Below are 18,210 nucleotides of genomic sequence, written 5' to 3'. Positions count from 1 at the left end.
TTGATGGAGTGTGGGAGGAGGCCAGAGAACCCGGGGGAGGACATGAAAAACTGCAGAAAGATGCTTGTTCCATATGGGTCTCGAACCAAGGTCTTCTTGTTCCAAAGTCAAGAGCATTAACCACTACACCAACCATGCTGTCCATGATGAGGGACAGATGTTTTAAATAGTTCATAAGGCTGAGATCTGTGAAGTCATGAGTTCTATTATTGAAAGACTTCAAAATTGGCCGACGAAGCATACAAGGACAACTAGCTCACGTGGTTCAGGCAAGGACTGTCGTTCCTATGGTCATGGGTTCGAATCTTACATGAAGTGAATGTTTAAGTGCAAATTTACTGTATTGCATGTTTTGAATGGGCTGGCCAACAGTCCAGGGTGAACCCCGCCTATGACCCTATGACAGCTGAGCTTGGCACAGCAGCCCCCATGGCCCTCCAGTGGAGCACACAGTGGTAGATGATTGATGGAGTGTGGGAGGAGGCCAGAGAACCCGGGGAGAACATGAAAAACTGCAGAAAGATGCTTGTTCCACATGGGTCTCGAACCAAGGTCTTCTTGTTCTAAAGTCAAGCTCATTAACCACTACACCAACCATGCTGTCCATGATGAGGGACAGATGTTTTAAATAGTTCATAAGGCTGAGATCTGTGAAGTCATGAGTTCTATTATTGAAAGACTTCAAAATTGGCCGACGAAGCATACAAGGACAACTAGCTCATGTGTTTCAGGCAAGGACTGTCGTTCCTATGGTCATGGGTTCGAATCCTACGTGAAGTGAATGTTTAAGTGCAAATTTACTGTATCGCATGTTTTGAATGGGCTGGCCAACAGTCCAGGGTGAACCCCGCCTATGACCCTATGACAGCTGAGCTTGGCACAGCAGCCCCCATGGCCCTCCAGTGGAGGACACAGTGGTAGATGATTGATGGAGTGTGGGAGGAGGTCAGAGAACCCAGGGGAGAACATGAAAAACTGCAGAAAGATGCTTGTTCCATATGGGTCTCGAACCGAGGTCTTCTTGTTCCAAAGTCAAGAGCATTAACCACTACACCAACCATGCTGTCCATGAAGAGGGACAGATGTTTTTAAATAGTTCATAAGGCTGAGATCTGTGAAGCCATGAGTGCTATTATTGAAAGCCTTCAAAATTGGCCGACGAAGCATACAAAGACAACTAGCTCACATGGTTCAGGCAAGGACTGTTGTTCCTATGGTCATGGGTTCGAATCTTACGTGAAGTGAATGTTTAAGTGCAAATTTGCTGTATTGCATGTTTTGAATGGACTGGACAACAGTCCAGGGTGAACGCCGTCTATGACCCTATGACAGCTGAGCTTCGCACAGCAGCCCCCATGGCGCTCCAGTGGAAGACACAGTGGTAGTTGATTGATGGAGTGTGGGAGTAGGCCAGAGAACCCGGGGGAGAACATGAAAAACTGCAGAAAGATGCTTGTTCCATATGGGTCTCGAACCGAGGTCTTCTTGTTCCAAAGTCAAGAGCATTAACCACTACACCAACCATGCTGTCCATGATGAGGGACAGATGTTTTTAAATAGTTCATAAGGCTGAGATCTGTGAAGCCATGAGTGCTATTATTGAAAGCCTTCAAAATTGGCTGACGAAGCATACAAAGACAACTAGCTCACATGGTTCAGGCAAGGACTGTCGTTCCTATGGTCATGGGTTCGAATCTGACGTGAAGTGAATGTTTAAGTGCAGATTTACTGTATTGCATGTTTTGAATGGACTGGCCAACAGTGCAGGGTGAACCCCGCCTATGACCCTATGACAGCTGAGCTTGGCACAGCAGCCGCCATGGCCCTCCAGTGGAGGACACAGTGGTAGATGATTGATGGAGTGTGGGAGGAGGCCAGAGAACACGGGGGAGAACATGAAAAACTGCAGAAAGATGCTTGTTCCAAATGGGTATCGAACCGAGGTCTTCTTGTTCTTAAGTCAAGAGCATTAACCACTAGACCAACCAAGCTGTCCATGATGAGGGACAGATGTTTTTAAATAGTTCATAAGGCTGAGATCTGTGTAGTCATGAGTTCTATTATTGAAAGGCTTCAAAATTGGCCGACGAAGCATACAAAGACAACTAGCTCACATGGTTCAGGCAAGGACTGTTGTTCCTATGGTCATGGGTTCGAATCTTACATGAAGTGAATGTTTAAGTGCAAATTTACTCTATCGCATGTTTTGAATGGACTGGCCAACAGTCCAGGGTGAACCCCGCCTATGACCCTATGACAGCTGAGCTTGGCACAGCAGCCCCCATGGCCCTCCAGTGGAGGACACAGTGGTAGATGATTGATGGAGTGTGGGAGGAGGTCAGAGAACCCAGGGGAGAACATGAAAAACTGCAGAAAGATGCTTGTTCCATATGGGTCTCGAACCGAGGTCTTCTTGTTCCAAAGTCAAGAGCATTAACCACTACACCAACCATGCTGTCCATGATGAGGGACAGATGTTTTTAAATAGTTCATAAGGCTGAGATCTGTGAAGCCATGAGTGCTATTATTGAAAGCCTTCAAAATTGGCCGACGAAGCATACAAAGACAACTAGCTCACATGGTTCAGGCAAGGACTGTTGTTCCTATGGTCATGGGTTCGAATCTTACGTGAAGTGAATGTTTAAGTGCAAATTTACTGTATTGCATGTTTTGAATGGACTGGCCAACAGTCCAGGGTGAACCCCGCCTATGACCCTATGACAGCTGAGCTTGGCACAGCAGCCCCCATGGCCCTCCAGTGGAGGACACAGTGGTAGATGATTGATGGAGTGTGGGAGGAGGTCAGAGAACCCAGGGGAGAACATGAAAAACTGCAGAAAGATGCTTGTTCCATATGGGTCTCGAACCGAGGTCTTCTTGTTCCAAAGTCAAGAGCATTAACCACTACACCAACCATGCTGTCCATGATGAGGGACAGATGTTTTTAAATAGTTCATAAGGCTGAGATCTGTGTAGTCATGAGTTCTATTATTGAAAGGCTTCAAAATTGGCCGACGAAGCATACAAAGACAACTAGCTCACATGGTTCAGGCAAGGACTGTTGTTCCTATGGTCATGGGTTCGAATCTTACGTGAAGTGAATGTTTAAGTGCAAATTTACTGTATTGCATGTTTTGAATGGACTGGCCAACAGTCCAGGGTGAACCCCGCCTATGACCCTATGACAGCTGAGCTTGGCACAGCAGCCCCCATGGCCCTCCAGTGGAGGACACAGTGGTAGATGATTGATGGAGTGTGGGAGGAGGCCAGAGAACCCGGGGGAGAACATGAAAAACTGCAGAAAGATGCTTGTTCCATATGGGTCTCGAACCGAGGTCTTCTTGTTCCAAAGTCAAGAGCATTAACCACTACACCAACCATGCTGTCCATGATGAGGGACAGATGTTTTTAAATAGTTCATAAGGCTGAGATCTGTGAAGCCATGAGTGCTATTATTGAAAGCCTTCAAAATTGGCCGACGAAGCATACAAGGACAACTAGCTCACGTGGTTCAGGCAAGGACTGTCGTTCCTATGGTCATGGGTTCGAATCTTACGTGAAGTGAATGTTTAAGTGCAAATTTACTCTATCGCATGTTTTGAATGGACTGGCCAACAGTCCAGGGTGAACCCCGCCTATGACCCTATGACAGCTGAGCTTGGCACAGCAGCCCCCATGGCCCTCCAGTGGAGGACACAGTGGTAGATGATTGATGGAGTGTGGGACAAGGCCAGAGAACCCAGGGGAGAACATGAAAAACTGCAGAAAGATGCTTGTTCCATATGGGTCTCGAACCAAGGTCTTCTTGTTCCAAAGTCAAGAGCATTAACCACTACACCAACCATGCTGTCCATGATGAGGGACAGATGTTTTTAAATAGTTCATAAGGCTGAGATCTGTGAAGCCATGAGTGCTATTATTGAAAGCCTTCAAAATTGGCCGACGAAGCATACAAAGACAACTAGCTCACATGGTTCAGGCAAGGACTGTTGTTCCTATGGTCATGGGTTCGAATCTTACGTGAAGTGAATGTTTAAGTGCAAATTTACTGTATTGCATGTTTTGAATGGACTGGCCAACAGTCCAGGGTGAACCCCGCCTATGACCCTATGACAGCTGAGCTTGGCACAGCAGCCCCCATGGCCCTCCAGTGGAGGACACAGTGGTAGATGATTGATGGAGTGTGGGAGGAGGTCAGAGAACCCAGGGGAGGACATGAAAAACTGCAGAAAGATGCTTGTTCCATATGGGTCTCGAACCGAGGTCTTGTTGTTCCAAAGTCAAGAGCATTAACCACTACACCAACCATGCTGTCCATGATGAGGGACAGATGTTTTTAAATAGTTCATAAGGCTGAGATCTGTGAAGCCATGAGTGCTATTATTGAAAGGCTTCAAAATTGGCCGACGAAGCATACAAGGACAACTAGCTCACGTGGTTCAGGCAAGGACTGTCGTTCCTATGGTCATGGGTTCGAATCTTACGTGAAGCAACATTTTAAGCCCAATATTCTACACAGAGAGTGAATAAGTGTGAGAAAACCAAGAGGAACAGCATGGACAGTTAGCTCAGCTGGTTAGAGAGTGGCCTTTCAGTCCGGATGTTGGCGGTTCGATTCCCTTATAGGTCAAAGTTTAAGGTTTCACAGCCAAAGTGAAGACTCAAAAACGCCCGGAGCTCCGTCTCAAATGTCAAAAGGGTTCGTGGCGTGAAGGGTTGGTTCGCAACCGCAAGGTTGTGCCAGTCCGGCTGTGGCTGGTTCAAATCCAGCACGGTGCGAACACTTGGCCCCGGCGCCGGGGTCTAACTACGCGCGCTCTCACTGCGATTGTAGTGGTGGGAGGTTGGGGCTGGGCTGTGCTCCCCCGGCCACCCGCACAGATGACAGCAGGGGGTTATACCATTTTATTTCACATTTTTTGCCAAAAAAAAGCCTTAAAAAAACAAAAAATTACAAAAAAAAAAGATAGGGGTTCACTCCCTGGACTGTTGACCACACAGTTGGGTTCAGGTGTCCAGTAACTGCTGCTTAAAAATTATGAGCACATGAATGAGACTTCTGTGTGATTAACGTGTTCACATCCTATTTACATCGTTAACAAGTGAAAACTGTGGACGAGTCAAAGTGGCAACATTCAATCAATAAATACACCATTAAATAATGACTCACATGTGTCTCACATTCATTCATTCACATTGGAATTAAATACATAAATGTCTCATTATTAAATGTGTCATTCATTCATTCCAATACCAAATTCATTTGATGTAAAAACAACATACAACACACACGTGAGTCATTATTTAATGGTGTATTTATTGATTGAATGATGCCACTTTGACTCGTCCACAGTTTTCACTGGTTAACAATGTAAAAATGATGTGAACACATTAAACTCTGTTGACAAGTGCTGTTAACGTCCGTGTGAGGGGATGAAATCACAGGTGAAAGAGTGATGGTTTGCTCCAGAAAGTGTGCTAAACGCAAGTTTAAAGCGACGAGTCTCTGATGTGACTCCAGTGTCTGACGTGAAACTGCGATACAATCGTGCGACTTTTCCAGCTAACGTTGTTGTGGTTGCTACGGTTACACACAGGATGTGACACTGTTTGAGAGAATTATTAGTAGGAAAACTAATACAGTGAAATATGGCGTATTCTTTTTTTTAGTGTATAGTTTTTTTTTTTAACAGACGTTACAAATAAACGTCATTAAAAATTAACTAAATAAATGAACATTTCAGTCCACTAGGTGGTGCCAAGTGCTCACTTTCACGAGCGCTGTTGTCTAAGTATATCTCATGGTGTCTTTGATGATTATTTAAAAAAATATAGTATATTATAATATATAAGTAGAGATGCAACAATAACTGCATAATTTAAATCATTACTAAATTAATTGTCAAATACTTTAATAATCGACGAATTGTTTTTTGTTTCATTACAAATGTTGAACATTTTCCGGTTTCTTTGTTCCTTTTAATAAAGGAAGTGAAATGAATGGTGTGTGTGTTTACATGTGGAGCAGTGACGTCACATTAGCATTAGCATTAGCAGGTGTAATCTGAACACCTGTGATCGGATCCCTCAGGTCGGATGTGAACAGCAGGTGTGAACAGAGCGTCAACAGAACATCTAAGAAATGTGCGGATCAATTTTAAGCAGCAGTTACCACACACCTGTCCCCGCTGCTCCCCGTCCTCCTCCTGGTCCTGGTCCTGATCCTGGCTCCGGCTCCTGGTCCTGCTCCAAACAAAGTTGTAGATCAGTTACAAAGACTTTAAAAGTCCTGAAAACATTTGTAAAATCTCAATATTTAACAGAGGATTCTGACGTATTTAGCGACGGCTGTGAATGGAATCACTTGAAAACACATGAACTGTGCCTTTAACGGCAGCTGTTTGCAGGTCTTCAGTCAGAGGACATGATGAGACAAAGCAGTGTCCACTTTAAAGTGTTCAAATGTGCTCAGTGCAGTAAATGAGTGAAGAAATGTGAGGAAAACACAGGAAAACCTTTATATTGTCAACTATATATTGATCCATATCAACACGGACACTTTTATTTTGAAATTCTGCTAAACCACTGCTCGTCAACAGTTTTTTTTACTTAATCTGCCCCCTACTGGCCAGACTAGATACTCATTCTAAACAGTTTTAATGGTATAGTGAATTTTTTTTGTTGATGTACTATATTTGGACATTTTTGACAGTTTACTAATAATGAAGATATATTTTTTTAGAACATACTATACTAAGACACTTTTAGACAGTTCATAGTTTAACCTTTTACACCACTATAAATACATGAGTAACTTTTTGGATCTTTTTGTAATTTTTTTTTTGAGTAGTTTTATTGCAACGTACTTTTATTTTTTCTTGAGTATATATTTGAAGAAAGAACGTTACTTTTACGCTGTTCCATTTGGCTAAGCGACGGTCGTTACGTCATTTTTTAAAAATCTTTTTTTATTACATGCGCAATCTATTTCTCTTCCTATTTTAAAGGCCGTATTTATTGTTTTATTTAAAATATTATTATTTAACATTTGAACATTGTTGTTTTATATTATGTTGTGTCTATCTTGTACTATCTGTGTTGCTTTGAATATTTCAAAAATAAATCTGGAGAAACTCAGTACTTGAGTACTTGAGTTGTCTTTCACACTTTTCACACTTTTTTACTTTTAAAGTATTTTTATTTCATTTTTACTTCTACTTGAGTAATTATTATCTTACAGTAACAGTAATTTTACTTGAGTCATTTTTTGGCTTCTCTACCCACCTCTGCATATTATACGAGGACATTTTGGACAGTTGTTGACAGTATGACGTCATACTACATAATGACATATTTGACACTAAGTCACTTTTTTGAAAACGTGTACGTGTGTTTACATGTGGAGCAGTGACGTCACATTAGCATTAGCATTAGCAGGTGTAATCTGAACACCTGTGATCGGATCCCTCAGGTCGGATGTGAACAGCAGGTGTGAACAGAGCGTCAACAGAACATCTAAGAAATGTGCGGATCAATTTTAAGCAGCAGTTACCACACACCTGTCCCCGCTGCTCCCCGTCCTCCTCCTGGTCCTGGTCCTGATCCTGGCTCCGGCTCCTGGTCCTGCTCCAAACAAAGTTGTAGATCAGTTACAAAGACTTTAAAAGTCCTGAAAACATTTGTAAAATCTCAATATTTAACAGAGGATTCTGACGTATTTAGCGACGGCTGTGAATGGAATCACTTGAAAACACATGAACTGTGCCTTTAACGGCAGCTGTTTGCAGGTCTTCAGTCAGAGGACATGATGAGACAAAGCAGTGTCCACTTTAAAGTGTTCAAATGTGCTCAGTGCAGTAAATGAGTGAAGAAATGTGAGGAAAACACAGGAAAACCTTTTTATTGTCAACTATATATTGATCCATATCAACACGGACACTTTTATTTTGAAATTCTGCTAAACCACTGCTCGTCAACAGTTTTTTTTACTTAATCTGCCCCCTACTGGCCAGACTAGATACTCATTCTAAACAGTTTTAATGGTATAGTGATTTTTTTTTGTTGATGTACTATATTTGGACATTTTTGACAGTTTACTAATAATGAAGATTTTTTTTTTAGGACATACTATACTAAAACACTTTTAGACAGTTCATAGTTTAACCTTTTACACCACTATAAATACATGAGTAACTTTTTGGATCTTTTTGTAATTTTTTTTTTGAGTAGTTTTATTGCAATGTACTTTTACTTTTTCTTGAGTATATATTTGAAGAAAGAACGTTACTTTTACACCGTTCCATTTGGCTAAGTGACGGTCGTTACGTCATTTTTTAAAAATCTTTTTTTATTACATGCGCGATCTATTTCTCTTCCTATTTTAAAGGCTGTATTTATTGTTTTATTTAGAATATCATTATTTAACATTTGAACATTGTTGTTTTATATTATGTTGTGTCTATTTTGTACTATCTGTGTTGCTCTGAATATTTCAAAAATAAATCCGGAGAAACTCAGTACTTGAGTACTTGAGTTGTCTTTCACACTTTTCATACTTTTTTACTTTTAAAGTATTTTTATTTCATTTTTACTTCTACTTGAGTAATTATTATCTTACAGTAACAGTAATTTTACTTGAGTCATTTTTTGGCTTCTCTACCCACCTCTGCATATTATACAAGGACATTTTGGACAGTTGTTGACAGTATGACGTCATACTACATAATGACATATTTGACACTAAGTCACTTGTTTGAAAACGTGTACGTGTGTTTACATGTGGAGCAGTGACGTCACATTAGCATTAGCATTAGCAGGTGTAATCTGAACACCTGTGATCGGATCCCTCAGGTCGGATGTGAACAGTAGGTGTGAACAGAGCGTCAACAGAACATCTAAGAAATGTGCGGATCAATTTTAGGCAGCAGTTACCACACACCTGTCCCCGCAGCTCCCCGTCCTTCTCCTGGTCCTGATCCTGGCTCCGACTCCTGGTCCTGCTCCAAACAAAGTTGTAGATCAGTTACAAAGACTTTAAAAGTCCTGAAAACATTTGTAAAATCTCAATATTTAACAGAGGATTCTGACGTATTTAGCGACGGCTGTGAATGGAATCACTTAAAAACACATGAACTGTGCCTTTACCGGCAGCTGTTTGCAGGTCTTCAGTCAGAGGACATGATGAGACAAAGCAGTGTCCACTTTAAAGTGTTCAAATGTGCTCAGTGCAGTAAATGAGTGAAGAAATGTGAGGAAAACACAGGAAAACCTTTTTATTGTCAACTATATATTGATCCATATCAACACGGACACTTTTATTTTGAAATTCTACTAAACCACTGCTCGTCAACAGTTTTTTTTTACTTAATCTGCCCCCTACTGGCCAGACTAGATACTCATTCTAAACAGTTTTAATGGTATAGTGAATTTTTTTTGTTGATGTACTATATTTGGACATTTTTGACAGTTTACTAATAATGAAGATATTTTTTTTTAGGACATACTATACTAGGACACTTTTAGACCGTTCATAGTTTAACCTTTTACACCACTATAAATACATGAGTAACTTTTTGGATCTTTTTGTAATGTACTTTTACTTTTTCTTGAGTATATATTTGAAGAAAGAACGTCACTTTTACACCGTTCCATTTGGCTAAGTGACGGTCGTTACGTCATTTTTTAAAAATCTTTTTTTATTACATGCGCGATCTATTTCTCTTCCTATTTTAAAGGCCGTCTTTATTGTTTTATTTAGAATATTATTATTTAACATTTGAACATTGTTGTTTTATATTATGTTGTGTCTATTTTGTACTATTTGTGTTGCGCTGAATATTTCAAAAATGAATCCGGAGAAACTCAGTACTTGAGTACTTGAGTCGTCTTTTCACACTTTTCACACTTTTCATACTTTTTTACTCTTAGAGTATTTTTATTTTATTTTTACTTCTACTTGAGTAATTCTTATCTTACAGTAACAGTCATTTTACTTGAGTCATTTTTTGGCTTCTCTACCCACCTCTGCATATTATACGAGGAAATTACGGACAGTTGTTGACAGTAAGACGTCATACGACATAGTGACATATTTGACACTAAGTCACTTTTTTGAAAACATGTACGTGTGTTTACTGCGGAGCAGTGACGTCACATTAGCAGCAGCTAACCTGCTACAGGCCAGACGAGATACTCATTCTGAACAGTTTGGATGGTCTATTGACAGTTTGTGTTGAGGACATTCTTTGACATATGTGGACAATTTATATTTAAACGTTTTTGAGGACATACTACACTGGGAAAGTTCATATTTGGACAGTTTTGACGACATACTGTCACATTGACAACACACGTGTGTTTGCTGTGGAGCAGTGACGTCACGTTAGCATTAGCAGGTGTAACCTGAACACCTGTGGTCGGATGTGAACAGCAGGTGTGAACAGAGCGTCAACAGAGATTCTAAGAAATGTGTGGATCATTGTAAACAGCAGTTACCACGTTTGTTCACATGATTGTACACATGTTACTTCCCGCCGCTCCTCGTCCTCTCGCTGTTTCTGTCTCTGCGCAGAAGAAGCTCCGCCTCCAACAAAGGAAGTGGAACATTCCAAATAGATCGACACAGAGGGGAGGAGTGGAATGTACCAAGTCACGGAAACTACATAAAGGCTTTTAAATCAGTGTGTGTTTGTGCAGGAGCAGCTCCACCTGTACTTATTCAACGTTCATGTCCTCGCTGGACAAATAAAAGAAAAATAGCAGCTGAAATTGTGAGAAGGGTCCAGCTGCAGACCCACAGACCGCTCCACGACTCACCCCCGACTACAGGTCACAGAAGAGAGTGCGTCTGAAACGTGATGACGTTTACGTTGGTGAAGAAGTATGAAGAGAGAGAACCCGAGAGAACCCGAAACAACGCGGGAAAATCTAAAACAACATGTTGTACTTAGAAAATGACGGAGGGAAGGGTAAGAATGCATTAAAAAAAAAAAAACAAATGTTGATATTGTATGAATAGTCATTATTTGTATACATTAAATCAATTAAGTGTGGTTTATTAACCAGTCATGTCTGTACACTGTAATGATAGCGTTATTTATATGTACAGGTTATACCATTGAGACAGGGCGTCTCATTTTCAACCAACAAACGTATAAGATAAACTATATGCTCTTTATATATTAGTATTTATCTGTTTGTTTAATCTTTAAATTACTCTGAGAAGTTGCGCACAGCTTTGCTAATTTGAAAAACATGAAAAACTCAGTTCTACAATTGTTAAGATAAAAGATTTGATGATGAATAATATTATTTCATGTTTAGAAACCACGGTCAACAGTGTTATTTGATTTGATTCCTTTCAGTTAGCCTGCATATATTTTAGGACAGGGAAATGCAATCCAGGTCATTACTACTTGATTCTGGGTAAACTAAACGAAATACAATTTCATTTTAAATGTTAACATTCTCTTATAGAGCAACACTACTTTTACAGATGGAGCCCTGAGCTGAAGAGATGCAACATTTGCCAAACAAAGGGGAGCTACGCAAAGCTTGTGTCTCATGTGCAGGGACAGAGGACGGTGGTAAGTCCGTCTATATTATCTAATATTTGTTCATTTCAATGCTGAAAGGCCTTTATTTCCCCATGAGCCTCACATGTTATGAAACATGGTGTTACTTCTGTCCTGACCATGGATAAGTGTGACCATTACATATGTTCAACTCATCCCTTTGAGCATCAGACACTCACAATAAGTAAAGTAAACTAATGCTGAACCATGTCATTTATGCTTTACTTTAGTCCATGTGTATTTTATTTTCACTGTTGTTGAGAAAAAGTTGCAAGATTCCTGCATTTTTAAATATGCCCCTGATAATAGTGATTGTTCTTTGAACCTCTTCATGAAGAAATGTTTTGTTTTGTTTGTTTCTTGAAACTTCTGAATCACTTTTCCTGTCTGTCTGTCTTTTAGGATACAGTGTCTACAAATGCCACCTTGACTGTGTGCAAAGCCATTATCACTGTGGCTTAGTGAAAAATGTGACTCCAGCGTCCACCGTGACTCCAGCGTCCTCTCCAGTGTCCACCGTGACTCCAGCGTCCTCTCCAGTGTCCACCGTGACTCTGCACTCCTGTCGTCTCCTTCTCCTCTGCACTCGTGTCCTCTGCACTCGTGTCCTCTCCTCATGTCCTCTCCACTCATGTCCTCTCCTCTCATGTCTGTAGTATAGTATGTCATCCAAAATCGGTCAAAAAAGTCATACTATAGTATGTCGTCCGAAATTGGAAAAAAAAGTCATACTATAGTATGTCATCCAAAATCATTAAAACAAGTTATACTTAAGTATGTTGTCCAAAATCTGTCAAAAAAGTCATACTATAGTATGTTATCCAATAACAGCCAAAAAAGATGTGCTATAGTAGTCGTCCATAAATCAGTCAAAAAAGTAATATGATAGTATGTTGTCTGAAAAAAGTCATAGTATAGTACAGGGTTTCTCACTCCTGGTCCTGGGGAGCCACTGTCTTGCATGTTTTAGATGTTTTCCTGCTCAAACACACCTTCCAATGGTCAGCTCGTCAGGAAGCTCTGCTGAAACCTGATAACGACCCATTTATTTGAATCAGGTGTGTTGGAGCAGGGAAACATCTAAAACATGCAGGTCAGTGACTGATTTTGGACGACATACTATACTATGACGTTTTTGACCGATTTTGGACGACATACTATAGTATGACTTTTTTGACCGATTTTGGTCGACATACTGTAGTAGGACTTTTTTGACCAATATCGGAAGACATACTATAGTATGACATTCTTGACGGATTTTGGACGATGTACTCCACTGGCTGCCCATACACTTCAGGATCGATTTTAAAACGATTTTATTTGTTTTTAAATCCCTGAATGGTCTTGCCCCGCCCTACCTCTCTGAGCTTCTACATCCATACTCACCCGCTCGCTCTCTCAGGTCAGCTGATCAGCTGCTCCTGAGTGTGCCTAAAACCAAGCGGAAGCTCAGAGGGGATCGTGCCTTCGCTGTCGCAGCTCCAAAACTTTGGAATGCTCTGCCCCTGCACATAAGACAGGCCTCGTCCTTGTCTGTTTTTAAATCCCTTCTTAAAACCCACCTTTTCTCTTTGGCCTTTGACACTTCATGAGACGTTTGGTTGTATTTATTTTACATATTTTAATTTGAATAGAATTTATTGTTTTTTTATTGTATGGCTGCTAATTCTTATTGTATTTTATGATTCTAATTTATTTTAAGCTGTTTTATCTAATTTTGAACCTTTTATTATTATGCCTTTTATTTATTCTGTACAGCACTTTGGTCCATTGTGGTTTGTTTAAAGTGCTTAACAAATAAAGTTGGATTGGATTGGATTGGATACTATAGTATGACTTTTTGGACGGATTTTGGACGACATACTATACTATGATTATTTTTACAGATTTTTGACGACATACTATAGTATGACTTTTTTGACAGATTTTGGACAACATACTTAAGTATAACTTTTTTTAATGATTTTGGACAACATACTATAAAGTATGACTTTTTTTTCCAATTTCGGACGACAAACTATAGTATGGGGCCACACGGTGGTGTAGTGGTTAGCACTCTCGCCTTGCAGCGAGAAGACCCGGGTTCGAGCCCCGGTTGGAACAAGGGCCTTTCTGCATGGAGTTTGCATGTTCTCCCCGTGTGTGCGTGGGTTCTCCGGCTTCCTCCCACAGTCCAAAAACATGCAATGTGGGGATAGGTAAATTGGACACTCTAAATTGACCATAGGAGTGAGTGTGAGAGTGACTGGTTGTTTGTCTCTATCTATGTGTGGCCCTGCGATGGACTGGCGAACTGTCCAGGGTGTACCCCGCCTATCGCCCGATGTAGCTGAGATTAGCACAGCACCCCCCGCGACCCTCTGGTGGAGGATAAAGCGGTTAGATGATGACTGATGATACTATAGTATGACTTTTTTGACCGATTTTGGATGACATACTATACTACAGACATGAGGAGATGCTGGAGTCACGGTGGACACTGGAGAGGACGCTGGAGTCACGGTGGACACTGGAGAGGACGCTGGAGTCACATTTTTCACTAAGCCACAGTGATAATGGCTTTGCACACAGTCAAGGTGGCATTTGTAGACACTGTATCCTAAAAGACAGACAGACAGGAAAAGTGATTCAGAAGTTTCAAGAAACAAACAAAACAAAACATTTCTTCATGAAGAGGTTCAAAGAACAATCACTATTATCAGGGGCATATTTAAAAATGCAGGAATCTTGCAACTTTTTCTCAACAACAGTGAAAATAAAATACACATGGACTAAAGTAAAGCATAAATGACATGGTTCAGCATTAGTTTACTTTACTTATTGTGAGTGTCTGATGCTCAAAGGGATGAGTTGAACATATGTAATGGTCACACTTATCCATGGTCAGGACAGAAGTAACACCATGTTTCATAACATGTGAGGCTCATGGGGAAATGAAGGCCTTTCAGCATTGAAATGAACAAATATTAGATAATATAGACGGACTTACCACCGTCCTCTGTCCCTGCACATGAGACACAAGCTTTGCGTAGCTCCCCTTTGTTTGGCAAATGTTGCATCTCTTCAGCTCAGGGCTCCATCTGTAAAAGTAGTGTTGCTCTATAAGAGAATGTTAACATTTAAAATGAAATTGTATTTCGTTTAGTTTACCCAGAATCAAGTAGTAATGACCTGGATTGCATTTCCCTGTCCTAAAATATATGCAGGCTAACTGAAAGGAATCAAATCAAATAACACTGTTGACCGTGGTTTCTAAACATGAAATAATATTATTCATCATCAAATCTTTTATCTTAACAATTGTAGAACTGAGTTTTTCATGTTTTTCAAATTAGCAAAGCTGTGCGCAACTTCTCAGAGTCATTTAAAGATTAAACAAACAGATAAATACTAATATATAAAGAGCATATAGTTTATCTTATACGTTTGTTGGTTGAAAATGAGACGCCCTGTCTCAATGGTATAACCTGTACATATAAATAACGCTATCATTACAGTGTACAGACATGACTGGTTAATAAACCACACTTAATTGATTTAATGTATACAAATAATGACTATTCATACAATATCAACATTTGTTTTTTTTTTTTTAATGCATTCTTACCCTTCCCTCCGTCATTTTCTAAGTACAACATGTTGTTTTAGATTTTCCCGCGTTGTTTCGGGTTCTCTCGGGTTCTCTCTCTTCATACTTCTTCACCAACGTAAACGTCATCACGTTTCAGACGCACTCTCTTCTGTGACCTGTAGTCGGGGGTGAGTCGTGGAGCGGTCTGTGGGTCTGCAGCTGGACCCTTCTCACAATTTCAGCTGCTATTTTTCTTTTATTTGTCCAGCGAGGACATGAACGTTGAATAAGTACAGGTGGAGCTGCTCCTGCACAAACACACACTGATTTAAAAGCCTTTATGTAGTTTCCGTGACTTGGTACATTCCACTCCTCCCCTCTGTGTCGATCTATTTGGAATGTTCCACTTCCTTTGTTGGAGGCGGAGCTTCTTCTGCGCAGAGACAGAAACAGCGAGAGGACGAGGAGCGGCGGGAAGTAACATGTGTACAATCATGTGAACAAACGTGGTAACTGCTGTTTACAATGATCCACACATTTCTTAGAATCTCTGTTGACGCTCTGTTCACACCTGCTGTTCACATCCGACCACAGGTGTTCAGGTTACACCTGCTAATGCTAACGTGACGTCACTGCTCCACAGCAAACACACGTGTGTTGTCAATGTGACAGTATGTCGTCAAAACTGTCCAAATATGAACTTTCCCAGTGTAGTATGTCCTCAAAAACGTTTAAATATAAATTGTCCACATATGTCAAAGAATGTCCTCAACACAAACTGTCAATAGACCATCCAAACTGTTCAGAATGAGTATCTCGTCTGGCCTGTAGCAGGTTAGCTGCTGCTAATGTGACGTCACTGCTCCGCAGTAAACACACGTACATGTTTTCAAAAAAGTGACTTAGTGTCAAATATGTCACTATGTCGTATGACGTCTTACTGTCAACAACTGTCCGTAATTTCCTCGTATTATATGCAGAGGTGGGTAGAGAAGCCAAAAAATGACTCAAGTAAAATGACTGTTACTGTAAGATAAGAATTACTCAAGTAGAAGTAAAAATAAAATAAAAATACTCTTAGAGTAAAAAAGTATGAAAAGTGTGAAAAGTGTGAAAAGACGACTCAAGTACTCAAGTACTGAGTTTCTCCGGATTCATTTTTGAAATATTCAGCGCAACACAAATAGTACAAAATAGACACAACATAATATAAAACAACAATGTTCAAATGTTAAATAATAATATTCTAAATAAAACAATAAAGACGGCCTTTAAAATAGGAAGAGAAATAGATCGCGCATGTAATAAAAAAAGATTTTTAAAAAATGACGTAACGACCGTCACTTAGCCAAATGGAACGGTGTAAAAGTAACGTTCTTTCTTCAAATATATACTCAAGAAAAAGTAAAAGTACATTAAAAAAGATCCAAAAAGTTACTCATGTATTTATAGTGGTGTAAAAGGTTAAACTATGAACAGTCTAAAAGTGTCCTAGTATAGTATGTCCTAAAAAAAAATATCTTCATTATTAGTAAACTGTCAAAAATGTCCAAATATAGTACATCAACAAAAAAAATTCACTATACCATTAAAACTGTTTAGAATGAGTATCTAGTCTGGCCAGTAGGGGGCAGATTAAGTAAAAAAAAACTGTTGACGAGCAGTGGTTTAGTAGAATTTCAAAATAAAAGTGTCCCTGTTGATATGGATCAATATATAGTTGACAATAAAAAGGTTTTCCTGTGTTTTCCTCACATTTCTTCACTCATTTACTGCACTGAGCACATTTGAACACTTTAAAGTGGACACTGCTTTGTCTCATCATGTCCTCTGACTGAAGACCTGCAAACAGCTGCCGTTAAAGGCACAGTTCATGTGTTTTTAAGTGATTCCATTCACAGCCGTCGCTAAATACGTCAGAATCCTCTGTTAAATATTGAGATTTTACAAATGTTTTCAGGACTTTTAAAGTCTTTGTAACTGATCTACAACTTTGTTTGGAGCAGGACCAGGAGCCGGAGCCAGGATCAGGACCAGGACCAGGAGGAGGACGGGGAGCAGCGGGGACAGGTGTGTGGTAACTGCTGCTTAAAAATGATCCGCACATTGCTTAGATGTTCTGTTGACGCTCTGTTCACACCTGCTGTTCACATCCGACCTGAGGGATCCGATCACAGGTGTTCAGATTACACCTGCTAATGCTAATGCTAATGTGACGTCACTGCTCCACATGTAAACACACGTACACGTTTTCAAACAAGTGACTTAGTGTCAAATATGTCATTATGTAGTATGACGTCATACTGTCAACAACTGTCCAAAATGTCCTTGTATAATATGCAGAGGTGGGTAGAGAAGCCAAAAAATGACTCAAGTAAAATTACTGTTACTGTAAGATAATAATTACTCAAGTAGAAGTAAAAATGAAATAAAAATACTTTAAAAGTAAAAAAGTATGAAAAGTGTGAAAGACAACTCAAGTACTCAAGTACTGAGTTTCTCCGGATTTATTTTTGAAATATTCAAAGCAACACAGATAGTACAAAATAGACACAACATAATATAAAACAACAATGTTCAAATGTTAAATAATAATATTTTAAATAAAACAATAAATGGGGCCTTTAAAATAGGAAGAGAAATAGATCGCGCATGTAATAAAAAAAGATTTTTAAAAAATGACATAACGACCGTCGCTTAGCCAAATGGAACAGCGTAAAAGTAACGTTCTTTGTTCAAATATATACTCAAGAAAAAATAAAAGTACGTTGCAATAAAACTACTCAAAAAAAAATTACAAAAAGATCCAAAATGTTACTCATGTATTTATAGTGGTGTAAAAGGTTAAACTATGAACTGTCTAAAAGTGTATTAGTATAGTATGTCCTTAAAAAAATATATCTTCATTATTACTAAACTGTCAAAAATGTCCAAATATAGTACATCAACAAAAAAAATTCACTATACCATTAAAACTGTTTAGAATGACTATCTAGTCTGGCCAGTAGGGGGCAGATTAAGTAAAAAAAACTGTTGACGAGCAGTGGTTTAGCAGAACTTCAAAAT

At 39.7% G+C, this 18,210-nt stretch overlaps 1 long non-coding RNA gene across 2 annotated transcripts; it reads right to left on the bottom strand.

Annotated features, from left to right (window-relative positions):
• Nucleotides 1-14,104: 14,104 nt before the first annotated feature.
• On the bottom strand, nucleotides 14,105-15,319 carry LOC122763251. Of its 2 annotated transcripts, none has more exons than XR_006358965.1 (3): nucleotides 15,181-15,319; nucleotides 14,563-14,672; nucleotides 14,105-14,172 (listed from the first exon to the last, which is right to left on the bottom strand). It is a non-coding gene; the product is annotated as an uncharacterized LOC122763251 (long non-coding RNA). The 2 variants fall into 2 exon arrangements; XR_006358966.1 differs by having other exon boundaries at nucleotides 14,563-14,653; nucleotides 15,181-15,313.
• Nucleotides 15,320-18,210: the final 2,891 nt, after the last annotated feature.

The sequence above is a fragment of the Solea senegalensis genome, unplaced genomic scaffold (genome assembly GCF_019176455.1).
Source record: "Solea senegalensis isolate Sse05_10M unplaced genomic scaffold, IFAPA_SoseM_1 scf7180000016651, whole genome shotgun sequence".
Lineage (NCBI taxonomy): Eukaryota > Metazoa > Chordata > Actinopteri > Pleuronectiformes > Soleidae > Solea > Solea senegalensis.
This window is presented reverse-complemented; position numbering and strand designations above follow the sequence as displayed.